The sequence below is a fragment of the Neolamprologus multifasciatus genome, chromosome 1, assembly GCF_963576455.1.
Source record: "Neolamprologus multifasciatus chromosome 1, fNeoMul1.2, whole genome shotgun sequence".
Taxonomy (NCBI): Eukaryota; Metazoa; Chordata; class Actinopteri; order Cichliformes; family Cichlidae; genus Neolamprologus; species Neolamprologus multifasciatus.
Window position 1 is genome coordinate 22,458,263 of NC_140439.1, and position 12,482 is coordinate 22,470,744.

Below are 12,482 nucleotides of genomic sequence, written 5' to 3' on the forward strand. Positions count from 1 at the left end.
CTAAATAGCTTTATTTATATTTCAGCCACTTGTAGGCCTAAAAAAAACTACTCACATCTGCAGCTAAGTCTCTGTTTATATGATCTGTATAGAAGCACAACTACAATCCATCGAGATTCTTGTTGTGGGGCAGATCCTACCTCTTAATTCCTCTTTGACAATGTATTATCTTGGACTTCAAGGAAACAATAAACCTGTCTTAATACCATTCCTGAAAAGTTGTGCTGATGTCATGGTAAAAACGATCAAACTTAGCACTTGTCCATGACTCTCAAGCTTTTTGGGCATAGAGCCACTGCAAGATTGAGTGACAACGAATATGAATTTTGTTTCACTTCAACTGCTAATTGAAAATTGTGGATTGATTAGTGTAAGCCGTCTTCTGAAGGTGAACATGCCAAAAAAAGTTTACAACCTCTGTTGTATGGCAGGGGAAGTTAAGGTTACAGCTTCTTTAGGCTATGATGCAACAAGATGCTCCAAACAACCAGAAGTCATCCTATCAATAAACCACACCAGGAGTGGTGCTAGTAACTTCTAAGACCACACCCATCATTGTATTTCATTGTGGTGTCATACATGCAGAGTATCGTGACTGCATCTTACAAGGGCATTAAGGTGCTGACAGAATTTCTCAACCCATGAATGATAGGTACATAGACATACCTGCCAACATAATCGAAACTGCTTAGTGTTTTTTTTACGCTAGGTGTACTTAAAAGTTAATTTTGCCATGGTGACACACACACAAGGTGAAAGCAAAACTGTCCAGTTTGTGTGTATACACACACATACATATATATACACACATATACATATATATACACACATATATATGTATATGTGTGTATACACACAAACTTGACAGTTTTGCTTTCACCTTGTGTGCGTGTCACCGTGTGTGTGTGTACAGTAAAAAAGAACATTTTATTAATTTGTGGAAATTTATGAGTAGAAATTTTATTAATTTGCACACAATTCTGTGTATTTTATTCAACATTTCTACACTCTTGGTATTCCCAGCATTAGAAATGAATGCCAGAGGCAACAATTAGTGTAAATAACTGAGTTCAGGGACATCTTCACAGGGACATCCGCACACATGTATGCATTCATTCATGCATAAATGCATGCATTTATTCATGCATGCATTCATGCAAGTGTGTACACATTTACATGTGCTTGTATACACACGTGCACACACACACAACTTGGGTTCCCTCTTCCACGGAAACAACTCGTGTGTTTGCAGTTCACACAGACAGACATAAACATTGAACTTTTCTCGTAGCTTTGGTGTATAATGCTATTTTAGGCTTTTTTTGCTCACAGGTAACTGTGTGACAGCACCATAGCAGGTCCATATACCCTAAGTGAGGATTGATTGATTGATTACATGGTCAGGAGAGAGCCCAGGAACCCGACAGTCAGCATGGATTTGAGGGGGAAGTGTCAGAAGCTGAAGACAGAACAAAATATAATCCAGACCAACAAATGAATAATGAGGAGGAATCCTCTGATGAAAAGGATGGCCTTGCAGAGGCTGCTGTCACATTCAAGTCAAAGAATGGGAACTTATCCTCACCTGAGAATCAAGTTAGGCTTTCAGCTGAAAATGTCATCAGGACCTACAAAATTTGCTGTATCCTGGATTGCTGACATCAAATCCAGCCCTAGAAATTTTACATGTTATTATGGGTGATTTGCTTTAGTGATGCAAGACCTGTGAGACCAGGCCAAGACAAACTGGCAGTGACCAGAGAGATTTGGGACAAGTGTGTGCAGTGCCAGCCACTCATCTATATCACAAGTCCAAATGTCACAGTGGATCTATTTGCTAGTCACTTTTAGGAGACCTTTAAAACAGTATATGCCAAGGAAGTAGTCTAAATATGATATAACGATATTGGCAACATGTGATGTAGGTTTACTTGAATATGAAATAATTCATTTAACATAACCTAACCAAGACACAAAGACCAGTAGGCTGATGCCAGGTGGAGTGGAAGAGAGACTGAGCAGTTCACCTGGGCCAGCCTTTATAGCCTGCACAACGTAGGTAACCTGCATTAGCTGACGTTCCTCCCATGCCAGCCAAACAGCGGGCCATGGCTCTCATGAGAAATACAGGTCTATTCTTGCCTTTGAAAAAAATAAAAAAGGTTGTTTATCATAAGCAAATTTTAAATTCACAAGCAATACACAAAAGCAAACAAACAAGCAAACTAAAAACTAAACAAAGTATATCCATGCATCACATGCAACACAAACAAACAGCATTTGTGTTTGAAATTTTGTTTCTTCATAATACTTGTCTGTTATTCCACAAGGTGGTGCTATAAGACAACGATTGCATGTAACCTGAAAGCAGGATCAGCTAATATTTTCTCTATCCTACTGTGAAATAAGCCCTTGCTGCTCAGTGTGCTCAGAGAGATTTAAGATGTAAAGATGTGTATGATTTATTGTTGTATAAAATTAAGACATTTCTGGGTGAACAGTCAGCAGTGCAAACATGGACTTTTCTTTCCACCTGAGTGCACACCATCTCATCATGATGCATGCACGTTTCAGATTACAGATTTAAGACAGATGTTGCTTTTTTCTTAAAGCTCAAAATATTTTTGCCTGTCATGTGCAGACATGATTGAAGAGGAAACAAAACGTTTTACTTTCCATTTTGCTTTCATTTCCTTCTAAATAAGATATTCCTTTTTAAAAGGCCCAACTGGTGACTGTTAATAAAGCTTAAAATGTTAAAGTAAATGAAGCTAAGCTTAATTTTACATTTTCAGCATCTATAGCTTAGATTCACCTCTCCGATTATGTTTCAAATCTCACTCAAGTGGCAAAATTGATCTGTGAAGGATCTCCACAACTACAGTGCCCAAGTTCACTCTGACTTTGCTTAATGTGGGATTCTGAAGAGGTGTTGTTAACAAGGCTCCCTTAGGTCATCACAGACACACTTGATGCCCCCCAGTCTCTGGACTCCCTTTATTTTGATGGTAATGAGGCCTGGACAGACCAGTCAATAGAATCACTTCCTGACCAGTCACTGTGACATTGATGAACTCTAAACACATTGAGTGGACAAGTGCTTTGCACTGGTTTTTGTCTGGTTGGCTTTACTGGGTGAAAAGGTCTCATAAAAGGTGTGATGGGGTTAAACAAACTAGCTGTGGGGTTAAGATGGGATTACCTCAGTTGGAGTTATCAGTTTAGTAAAATAGCATCACGTACTAGCTGCTATTATTTATTAAAACTTTTGTGTTGCACTGCCCACCGGTAGATCTGTATAACTGGTATTAATGAAAGACAGATCAGAGTCTTAGTAAAAGACAGTATTTACTTGTTGAATGTTTATGCATGAAAAACGTATGCAGTATAAACATTTGTTTGTTTAAAATCCGAGATGGATATTTTATTTACTGGAATAGATTTCCAAAAATATTGCACACAAATTTTGTTTTTTAGATCTTTACACTGTTGAGAAGAATGTGATAGAAACTAAAGTTAGACACCTAAACTAAATCAAGATTTTCCAGAATATTTTGCATGTTAGATGATGTCATGACAAGTTTTGATTATAGTTGTTCATTTTTGCAGAACAGCATTGATGTAAACTCCACCAGAGCAACATAAAGGCTAAAAAGTAAATTTATTATTATCTATAAGTCATGTTTAATAATTTTATTTAATCATTTATGTATTTGTATATTGTGCATGTTAGATGATGTCATGACAAGTTTTGATTATAGTTGTTCATTTTTGCAGAACAGCATTGATGTAAACTCCACCAGAGCAACATAAAGGCTAAAAAGTAAATTTATTATTATCTATAAGTCATGTTTAATAATTTTATTTAATCATTTATGTATTTATTTATTTTTACAAAGAAAGGTGTGGCAAGCATTACAGTTATTATAAACAAGTAGGTAAACACGGTTTGAACCTGTGAAACATATTGTAGCTGACGTGCTAACAGGGCCAACAGTACAATGACTGATTTATGGTTAAAACATGATCTTCACCAGATTTTGCCACTGATAATGCTTGAAAGATTATTCATGTGGAGTCACAGTTAATGATTTCTAATCAAGGTGAGTGCTGTGGTCTTTTTGTTTGTTTAAAAACTGACATTAGTAGCGCTGAGTCCATCAAGTGTGTTGAGAAGTTGTGAGTCTGGGATCGGAGATGTCTTAAACTTTTGAAGCCAGGATTGCTTCAACAGAGATGTTTCTCTTACATCACTGTGCAGGCAGAACTTGTAGGGACCTGATGCCGTAGGAGAGTAAACGCACCTCCTCTTGTGAATCATATGACCCTGGCGAGAGTGTTTGTGAAACCACTTGGTCTGCTATTGTCCTCCTGGGACTGGCCTCCTCTGAAAAGCTGCAGAAAGCCTGTAATCAGATTAAAGGTTGCTGGGAAGGGGAGGGGGGGATTTTTGAGAAATAGCGAAGAGGTCGTGGAAGTTCTCTAATCAGTACCTGCCATTGAAGTGCAGAAGAGGGGCTAAATAACGCAGCAGGAGGGGAGGCGGGAGCCAAGTTGGAGGGACAAATTGGCCTGTTGTTGGAGGGGGATAATAGGACAATGAGGGAGGGGAGTATAATCAGTGTGTATTGAGCGGTAGAGAATAGGTGCAATGGGAAAAGGAGGAGACCGAAGAACTCCAAAGGCAGTGGGCCTTGTCCCATCTTGCACTGGCAATTATATCACCTTTGTGAGCTGATTGGAGCAGGCTGCAGTGTCCATCTGGGCTTATATATGGACGCAACAACCTACATTTTCTCACTGTCCTTGCCAAGTGGTCTCACCAGGCCACTGAGCAAGATATCAGGGGCTCTTGTGGTCTAAATTAATGACAGTGGCAATCATTAGTCAAATCTATATGCTTTTTCTCAGACAACCCAAGGCTAATGATGTTTATTGCCCTTAAGGATAGTCATATGACAAGCTTGTTGCTCATGCAATCAAATGCGATGAGAGATTATCTAACCAATAAAAGTAGCCACCTCGCTGACCCAAGTTTGCCTGTCACGAGACGTCCCAGTGAGTGCTGAGCTCCAGCGGTTTTTCTGTCGGATTCTTTCTGTCATTGTAATCACTCATCAAACGTCCACTGCCTGAACACCAGGCATCACTAAAGACCAATCCCTACTTTTTATTCAGTTGACAAGAGTCCATTTGTTGGGGTCAAAGGGGAAAGTCTAGGGGGGAAGACCCCTAGGCCGGCACTGGTGATGAGGAGAACCAGAAAAATCACTATTCATAGCAGGGGACTGCTTTGATTTGGGCACAAAGGCCACTAGTTCCCTGCCTAGATTAAACAAGTGGAAATAAGAGCTGGTTTAAAACGTGTGCAAGAGATCCAAATTGAATGGTTTAGATAATTAGGTGCACCTGCCAGCGAGAGCCTTAATTAATGCCTTTAAGATCATTTGTACTATTGAAATAAACCCTAAAATGCAATATTTCTCACCTCGTTTATTGCTGATTGACAGCGTGCATCCAGTTTGATGGAGAGATATAAGATTTTGAATTTCATTTTACACAACACAAAAGTACAAACACATGAAATCTACAAAGTTAAACAAAAGTTACACAGTTCATTGAGGTTGAGTTAATGATCAGAGTTATCAAACACTGCGAGAAAAGCTAAATATCAATGCGATTTGGTCCTGCTTTGCTAGTTAAGATGTTAGTAAACCTGTACAATTTAAAATGACAGTCCCCCTCAGCTCCAAATTATCCTACCATTAAAATCATTGTTACATCATTTAGCAGAGGGTTGAGAAGACATGCGAGGAGTCTTAAATGTATATCAAAGCAAGCAAATTGCAAAATATATGAATGAATGAAACGGGTTTCGCCTACCTGTTCACTTCATTTTAAAAATGTTAAAAAAGAGAGAGAGAAAGACGTGAGGGAGGATGGTGGTGGGCGAGTTGCCTGGTGAACTGTTTAAACAAACTCGAGACTCCTACATAGATGTTTTAGCCCTTCTGTTCAGGCACGATGGGAAAGTAGCCTGCACACATATATTGACACACAACAAATAGGCCAGATTTAAAAAAAAAAAAAAAAAAAAACACTCAAAAGTTTTCTCTCCCTTTACCAATGTTTTGAATAGAGATGGCACGATACCACTTTTTTATGTCCGATACCGATATCATAAATTTGGATATCTGCCGATACCGATATGAATCCAATATAGTGTGTTTTTTAATCAATAAAACGTTTTTTTTAATATCTTGCTGCATTTTGTATAAGTTTATACTCAAGTTTAAATAAATAATAACACTAAAGCTATTCTGTTATACCTGTATGTAAAAAAGCACACTGCACCCAAAATATTTCATAGTTCAGCAACACTGATCAATCTAATAAAGTTAAACCTACTCCATCCTCCCTATTCTGGTAGGGAGGATGGAGTGGCACATTTGTGAGCAAACTTTGCCAGCCCAGGTCAAACGAGTCATTCCTCCCTCCACCACAGAGTGCCCATTCAGTCAGTACTCTTTACTATTTTAAAGAGTACTTAGCAGAAATATTAAGCAACCTAACTAATAGGGTTGCAAACTCCCAGCAAAAAAAAAAAAATAGGGAACCACCCTCCACCTCATGATGCTTAATCGATGTAATCAAATTTAATTTGATGCAGGGGGGAAAATGCACAGAAATAAATTATTTTTCAAGAATAATTAAATAGATTCAACATCTTTCTTCAACAGAATTGCAGACTGCACAGATGGTATCTTCCCAAAGGAAAAAGTACTATAGCTTACTAGGGTATATTAGACTTAACAGTTACTATATACAGTAATGGACTTCTATATATTTCACATCAGATTAAAACTTTGGGTGTAAGATTCAGATAATTATTTATTAAAAGCTAGACATTTTAAATGAGAATAAGAAAGAAAAGTATGTCTTTGTGCCCCCTTTTCCCTGTTCATGCCCTATCGGCCCCCCTGGCTAAACTTTGCTAGATCCGCCCCTGCACAGTTACCAGCCGTCAGCTACATAGAAAAGGATCCTGGTGTAGAAAGTAATATTAAATAAATTCTAACAACAGCTTATCAAGCTTAATAGTGCTGCTGTTGTTCAGCCGCTGGTTTCCTCTTTCTGGTGAGAAGTGGGCCAAAAACTAAGAAGAGAGACGGACTCCCGACAGAAAAGCCGATCAGCTGATCATTAAGCAGTTTCACGATTGAAGTAGCAGCAGGAGAGAGAGAGAGAGAGGCAGTCGCTCCATATATCTCTTGTTAAGCTTAACGTGGGAACGCTTTACAGACATTCAGAGATGAACTTACACACTTGCTTTACTTCTCTCTGGGGAAACTTCCTCGGAGATGAAATGCTAGTTTGCTAGCGAGGCTACAAATACACACAGCCGCTCTATCACGTGATGCATACTGCTGCAACGTGCTACGGTTATGAGAGAGTTACGCCATGTAGCAAGTTTTGTGAGGTGCTTTTTTGATATTTAATGGATGGATTACATTTTTTATTTCTCGCCGATATCCGATCCAGTAATTTGGGTCAGTATCGGACCGATACCAATATGTAATATCGGATCGGTCCATCTCTAGTTTTGAAACACAAATTATTCATGATCAGCTGTTCAATACATCTATGCTGCTGGAAAGAAAAAAATGACTTGCGTTATTAAAGCAGACGTAGTTAGCAAAAGTCTGTGTAACTAAAGTCCTTCCCTTCCAAAACAGACACCACAAGATGCTTTCTACCCTCAACCTTATGTGCTGTAAGAACTCTGTAGTGTACTTTTCTAAACCTACTTTAAACGCGTGGCCTCACAGGTTAAATATAACAAATATCAGTTTACATGACTAACACAGAGTGGTCAAGATTTGTAGAGTATTTTGAGCTGTAGTTCATGTACAGCATTTTAATGGCTTCGTCTGCAGTTTTTCAGGTTTTTTTCTCATTCTTGATAAAAATTATCGTCATTTTAGGTTCGAGAAGTGCATTAAAGTCACGTTCGGTGCCTTAGGTGGAACTCCAACACAGTGGACAGGTGATCTGTCACTGAGAGAAGATCTGTAACTGTATCTAGCTAGAGAAGGTTCAGATGTCTATTCCCACTCTGCATCAGTCAAGTTCTAGTATTTCTCTGCACATTTAGTCTCACAATAGTGATTCAAATTGTAATCCTTAAGCACAACAATCTGTTTTCCACAAACTAAACAGACAGCTCGATCTCTGACTTCAGTAAATAAAAGCTTAAAAGACCGTATCTTGTTATAAACTCTAGAAAGCTCAGATCGCTCAGAAAAGTTAGTTCCAATGGATTTACTGTGAAGCTGCGTTCACTTGCACATGACGGTGTACCTATAAATAACAGTCACCTTAAAAATAAAAGCAACAAAGTTGCTTTGTGCAAATTTTTTGGGGGTTTTTCTCTAAACCACACAGGCTCAAATACACACATACACACAACCCACTAACATTTGGTTAAATGTCCCTTTCCACCTCATTGCACATTTCTCCAGAAAGATTTTATGGGCTCAGTGTGGGCAGTTGCAAATTTTAGTCAAGCTTGGAGGTATAGATTTTGAAGCAGGGGGTTCTTTCTTTGTACCCACTCAGTCCATGGCAACCTGTTTCTCATCTGAGGGGGACAGTTTGGGTCTTCTTCCAGAGCTCAGCAAAGTGGTGACACATCTGAATGTTTGAACTGATGGTCTTAAAATCAGCAGTTGTTTAGAAATGGTTCAAAAAGACATTGTAGAACCTTCAGCACTACATATTAAAGGATTTAAGTGAGTGTATGTACATATTTGAACCTGTATGTATAAATTAAGCCTTTGTGGATTCGAAAAAATCAAAAATGAATTCAACTTTTAAAAAAATTAAATTCTTGAACCCATTTTTTTAAGTCAATAAAGAAATATCCTGTACAATCCTTCCACCCTAGAAAAAGAGCAAAAAGCATCATTAAAAGCCCAAAATTGCTATGACATTCATGCCTATATAAGTATATTATGGGCAGTGTAAGGCTGTCCCTGGGCTCACACAGGAACAGCCAACAGGCCGTACAATGCCCACATCTTTTCCAGGATATTTTTATTTCTGTAAAGAAAATTACTGGCAAAGATAACCTTTGTGATAAGATAACCTTTATTCATGCACAGATGCTAGGAACTGACTGCTCCTTCTGACAATTAATATCACATCCAAAATAACGGATATACATCTAATAATAAAGCAAAATAGCAGTAGAATCAAAGTGAAGTGCCATCATCACAGAAGTAAAGCACTCTACAACTGTAGGAAATCTAAATCTCCCATATATTTACAAAATGTTTCATTTCACTGCACCTCTTTTCACACCAATGAGGAATGAAAACAATCAGTGTCTGATGCCCCACTTTAGAAACTGCACACAACAAGCAATATGTTGCAGAATGTAACAAATTTCCTTACAGTCGTAGCTACAAATTCAAAGTGGAACGTAAACATATAAAGTTTGGTGGGGAGAAAAAAAATGTGGAGAAAAGATGCATCGTGTCAAAGCAATAAAGTTTAGTAATAAATAGTTTGGTCCAGATTGATTTCTCCTGTGCTGTCTTTTTACAGATGTATGTTACCACCTGGAAAAACCAAGTTGATGAGACACACTGACAGAGAGGGGGCAGTAATCTCACACTTCACACTCCCACAAATGCAAAGGAGGGAAAGTCATGGAAAAAAGGAGGGAAGATGGGGACCGAGAAAGGTGGGGAGAGCAATGATTCTCTTGGGAAGGGAGGGTGTTTGGGTGAAAAGCAACAGCATATGTATTGTTGGAGGCCCTGACTCGCCACCCTGGAGAGCTCGCTGTTCCCACGGTTTGCTCAACAAACAAACGCACCCCTCCACCCCAACACACACACACACACACACACACACACACACACACACACACACACACACACGCGCACACACACACACGCACACACCACCATGCTCTTGCACGCAGTGGTGATGTCATTAATTACCATCCAAATGAGCATGACAGCAAGCAAGTGTGCGTGCGTCCGCCAGCGAGGCTTTGTGCATGTTTGTGTGTACGTGTGTCTATGTGTGTGTGTGTGTGGTGAATGTGTGTGTGAGGGAGAGCGAGGGAGATGTTGGGAATGAGGAAGAAAGAGACCATTGTCCATTCTGAAATAAAGAAATCTCCACTGAAGCATTGTAAATGGAAAAGGCAGAAAAATGGACCAAATTCTGGGATCTTTGAGCGAGAGCCGGGCTGTCACATCTCGTCAGAGCCTCACAAAACCTGATGTGCACACATTGCCCTGCCTGGATACAGAGACGCACTGTGGCCCTGTGCTTGTGTGCTTTCCTGATAAAATTCAAGCCTTTTCCCTCCCAGCTTCACGGGGATCTTGTTTTATGAACATCGTTTGTTTTGCACGTGCTTGTTGTTTTTATTTTCCACAAACAAGCAAAATTAACAGGTTTTAAAGCACAACTGTAGATTTTACAGTAATTTTACTGCATAATGCCACATTAAGTTCTCACTGGACGAATTTTGCATGAAACCAGCTAATTAGAAAAACCAGTCAGCTTCGGCTTAAAGAACATTTTCCCCCCAAATGGTTCAGTATCTTATTTTTTCACGATATTTGACATCTTTGCAACAATATATGATGAAATATAAGATAAATATGCTTTGGTTGAACATACTCAAATTTGTTATTGCACTCAGGCAACACGTAATTTTCCCATCTTAAAAATCTTGTCTTTGTTGTCACAGTTGTCTCTCTCTCTGTCTCTGTGTGTGTGTGTGTCCATGTGTGTCTTTTTAGTAAAACTTTGTTTTTTGTATTTTGCATTAAAATGATTAATAAACTTGAACTTGACACAGTTTTCAGCCCAAGTTAGCAGGACTCATGAATTACTTCCCTATAGCCAGTTTTACTTATTATGAAACAATGTAATAACATTGAGTCTACAGCCAAGTTCAAAGCTATGTATGACCGAGTGGTGATTTGAGCCTAATATTGTCACTAACATCCATATTTTTAACCAGGTTAATGATAATCACTGAAAATATAAATCTTCTATAATAATATAAAGTTAGTTTAACAGGCCCAAGATGAGTGTGTGTGCGTGTGTGTGTCAGTGTTTTTGGCACTAAATGGATCATTGTGTGGACCTTCATTAGAGATCATTTGGTTTTTTGGTGCAGTGGGCCTCACTAAGCTTTGGCTGTGCAGTGAACCAAACCAGGGACTGAGATTACTATTGAATGTGTGGCCATAAATGCACGGGATTCCACCTCATCAAAGTTTGCACAGATAATTGCTACTATTTGATCTCCGCTATCTGAAAAGACACCGTGTTAATTAGAGGCTTTGATTGAGACGGGAAGAGAAGAGAAACAAATGTGTGCTTTGTTGTCCTGTAGAATTCTCTCCTCTCAGGGGTTTATGTATCTGCAGAGCTGGAAGGCTTTTGTCGCCAAAAACTTTGATGAGGTCCTTGTTTCAGGACTGGTCCCATCCCTGTCTTTGGGAAAACATCCAACTGCCAACTCATCAAGCATCCCGGAGAGCTAAAACAATGCCCAGCATTGAAGACTTGAGATTGGCAGTTTGAAATCCTTTGCTCTGATCTGTAATACGCCTTTAAACTAATGGAAGCATAGTTATGTCCCTGAGATACATCTTGTTGTTTTCAAAACAGTTGTGACAAAATCACTTTATTTAAAAAAACAAAACCAGTCACAGAGAGTTTTTATTTATTCTTCTTTGACTTGAACCTGATATAGAACACAGAGTTTAGTTAATGGGAAACAACCAGTCTGATTGCTAAATGCATCCATTGAACAAAATCATTGGAGCCTAAGGCAGTCCCCAGAATCATGTGATCACTTATTAGAGACTCTTAAGTGGTGCTTGTAAAGCTGAGAGCTTTCTGAACTTTTTTTTTAGCCAATAAGGATGTTTCTATTTTCTTTGATTAACAGTCATGACAGTCATAGCAGCAAAAATGTTGGCTCCTCATCCGGTTGATCACTTTAATAAGACCTCCCTGCAGTCTGAAAATGAACTCTATTCAGGGGAAAAAACAAAGACAAAAAAAAAAAAATCTGATAAATTCTCCTCACTCTTTGTCAAATAACAGCTGAAGATGGTTAATCCACATAAATGGCAGCACCTCCATCATCAGCACAATAGTACACCGTTTTCTTTGAAAGCCTTGTTGTCAAGCATTTTATGTTTAATTTCTTTAGTTTCTAATGATGTAAAATGGCCTAAAAAAAAACTTGAACCACATATATTTTTAACACTCCATTAAAAAAAATCCACACCAAGTATGAATCATGTAGGTTGTACACTATCGCACCCTGTAAACACAGGCATGCACTTAATTCCTGGATTACAATAATAAAAATAATTTAAAAAAAAAACTTAAAACCTTTAAAAAGAGATCCATATTTAGCCCTCTTCTTGCTGTTA